We start from the raw sequence: 3711 nt of genomic DNA on the forward strand, positions 1-3711 counted from the left end.
AAACTGCATAACATTTGTTTTCCCCAATCCATTAACACCTCATCTTCTTTTCCCCCATGATCTTTCAAACAAATGGTTCAATGATCAGTTTCAGTACTCTTATATGTAGTTTATCTGGTCCTCGTGACTTGAATTCATTAAAAGCAGCCAGGTGTTTTTTTTTTAAACTATCTTTTTTCTTGTCCCATTACCTAAATTTGTCCTTTTCTAGTACAAAGGTCATACTTCTCTACAGAGAAAAGAGAAGCAAAATAAGAAATAAGAAGCCTTGTCAACCACTCAAAGCAGTAGTCCCATCCTCCCTTTTTATTCTTATTTTTCCCTCCCCCCAAAATAGCTAATACACACACACACACACACATACTTGCATCTGTCTTTCATTCTAAATTTTAGTACTTTTGACACTTCTTACAGGACTAATACCATACTTATGTATTCTTCCTCAGTTACTTGCGTCCATCTTCTATGTTTTGTCTTTTTTAAAAATATAAGTTGATTAAGGAATTCCTTATATCGTCAATATCATTCTTTTCAGTTGACTTCCCCTCTTCCTTATCAAAATTATTTTTCTTTTGAATTCCACTCTTTTATTGAAGCTTTTTATTTTTAAAACATACGCAAGGATAATTTTTCACCACTGACCCTTGCAAAACTTTGTGTTCCAATTTCACTCTTCCTTCCCTCTACCCCCTCCCCAGATGCCAAGTAATCCAATATATGTTAAACATGATAAAATATATTTAAATCCAATATAGGCATATGTATTTATACAATTATCTTGCTGCATAAGAAAAGTCAGATCAAAAAGGAAAAAAAAATGAGAAAAAATAAAATTCAAGCAAACAACAACAAAAGAAGTGAAAATGTTATGTTGTGATCCACACTCAGTTCCTACAGTCCTGTCTCTGGGTGTAGATGGCTCTCTTCACCACAAGATCACTGGAACTGGCCTCAATCATCTCATTGTTGGAAAGAGCCCCATCCATCAGAATTGATCATTGTATAATCTTGTTGTTGCCATGCACAATGATCTGGTTCTGCTCATTTCACTTAGCATTAGTTTCTGTTAGTCTCTCCAGGCCTCTCTGAAATCATCCTGTTGATAGTTTCTTATAGAACAATAATATTCTATAACATTCAGATATCATAACTTATTCATCCATTCTCCAACTGATGGCCATTGAATTTCATTCTTGAGAGCTTCTGCTATTTTCTGAGGCTAACTTTCCAGATCAACATTATCTTCATCAACTGTTCACTTTCTGCATGCTCCTCTTTCTTCCAAAGCCTCTGCCTTCTTTGGTTGGCAGAAGTGATGAAAATAACTTCATTGCTCCCAAGGTTTTTAAATTTTCTTGACCAAAACATTGTAATCTTATTAATACATCCAGGCTTTCAGCATCTCTTATGAATTACCACAAGTAGGCAGCACCCATCTGACTTGACAAATCTTGATCATGTCCTGAATACATGACCCTCAGGTGGTGCAAAGCACAGTGAGCTAGACCTGGAGTCAGGAAGAACTGAATTCAAATCCAGCCTAGGACAACAGCTGTGTGACTCTGGAAACTCACATTGGCAAACCATCTAATATCTCCACACACACAAAAAAATCACAATAAGCCCCAAATAGGATCATGAAGAGTTGGACGTGACTGAATGACAACAAAAACACAGATATGACTAAGCAGTTGACAAAGCTGTCTCAGACCCTTTGGCAGAGTCACCACTTCTTTCTCTAACTTTTTAGTGGATAATCTTTCACCTGAAAGTATCTCTTCCATTTGTGCTGTTGGTACCTAGGGGGTGGAAGGAAACTTAGAAATCATACATTCAATCTCCTTATGCTATAGATAAGATAAGGCTCTTACAATTGGAAGCAGTCTGTATAATGTCATTGAAATAATGCCTTGAAACCTACCTCTAGTTCAAGATAAGGCCCTTACAAGTTGAGGCGGTATGTATAATGTCATAGCAATAATGCTTCAGAAACCCATTTCCAGTTTAAGATTCCTTTGAAGTTAACCATTTAGCAAGTTTTTAGTTAGTTTTTAACTAATTGGGGGTCCATTAGCAATCAATCAAGGACTATTTATTAAGTGCCACTATGTGCCAAGTACCAAGCCAGACACTATAGATAAGACCAAAATGACAGTCTTTAACTTAAAGGGGCTTATATTCTAAATACTCCTAAGCTAGTACTAATATTATCTCTATCATATCTACCTCACTGGGTTGTTCTCCACCACCACCATAACAATAGCTAGCATTTATAAACTGACTTAAATTGTTTTAAAATACTATCTCACTTGATCCTCACAATAGCCCTGGGACTCTTGGATACGATTATAATACAGATGGGAATTTTACAGATGGGAAAACTGAAGCTGAGAAAGATTTAAGTCTCAAGGTATCTTCCTGACTCCAATGTCTGCTCTTGGATAAGAAATATTTGGTTCTTTGTAAATCATAAAGTGCTTCATAAAAATTAGCAACTATTATGATTAAGTGATTTTTCCCCTTGGTTACATAGCAAGTAAGTGGCAGGAGCTGAATTAAATCCTAGGCTTAGTCAAGAACACTCCTTTGTCAGTTATTCTCTGGCTTTTGAGCATCTTTAAGTTTCAGCCTCAGTTTCCCTTCATTTATTATTGAACTAGCTCACATCTCCAAGCCTTCCTACTCAACACCCATGGGTTCAGTTGTGTTTCCTTTCTTGGAGAGGAAACCACTGAGTCAGTTCAGGTGATCATTTATAGGATTCCCATGCATTATAGTTTAGTAGCCACTTTAATCTGACACTCCTTTGTATGTCCAAGGATAAAATAATGAAAAATTTTAGGATCATAAAATTAGAATTGCAAATGCAATTAGCGGTCATTAGGTCCAATCTCATGTTGCTGATGAGGAAACCAAGACATAGGGAAGTTGACTTGTTGAGGGTCACACAGGTAATGTCTGAGACAGGATTCAAATCAGATTTTACTTGCTTTTAAGGCCATCCTCTCCTTTTTAGTGTCTTTTCTAATTTCATTTTCATTACTCGAATTTCTCTCTATTTGGTCCCTACCAAGACCACCTGAGGTTCTAGCTTTGATGCCTCTTTCTTCCAGATTTGCCCCAAACCATTCCATTTTCTTTCATTTTCCATTTCTTGTGATTCTCCTCCTTTAAACACAGCTATTTAGTCTTCTCACAATTCTGCTACCATCTGCTCTTTGGCCTCCATCTGGGTCCTACACTGATTACATTATGAGAATAGAGCATCAGAGTGATCCTAAGACCATCAGATTGTCTTCTGATATCAGTTTCACAGTATGATACTGGAAGCTTCTTTCTCAGCAAGAAACTCATCTTCCTTAAAACCTTTTTGCTTGCTGTTGGTGACTCGCCCAGAGTCACTCAGCTACTAAACATTGGGTATCTGAGGTCGAATCCAAATTCAGGTCCTCCTGACTTCAGCACCAGTGCTCTATCCATTGCACCATCTAGATGTCTCATCTTCTTTAAACTTAATAGGATTAGAACTCACTTTTGAGAACCCTGGCTGAGCAAACACTTCTGGTCTACCAGTTCAGTAAACTTTTTTTGCTATGTACTCAGAGCTTGAGAACTATAACTGGACAATACCAGAAGAAGCTTGAACTCAGGGCTCTTTTGGGAAGTAATAGCAATTTGGTATAAACTTGTCATATATTGCTAAACTTGCTG

This window comes from Sarcophilus harrisii, chromosome 1, assembly GCF_902635505.1.
Source record: "Sarcophilus harrisii chromosome 1, mSarHar1.11, whole genome shotgun sequence".
Lineage (NCBI taxonomy): Eukaryota > Metazoa > Chordata > Mammalia > Dasyuromorphia > Dasyuridae > Sarcophilus > Sarcophilus harrisii.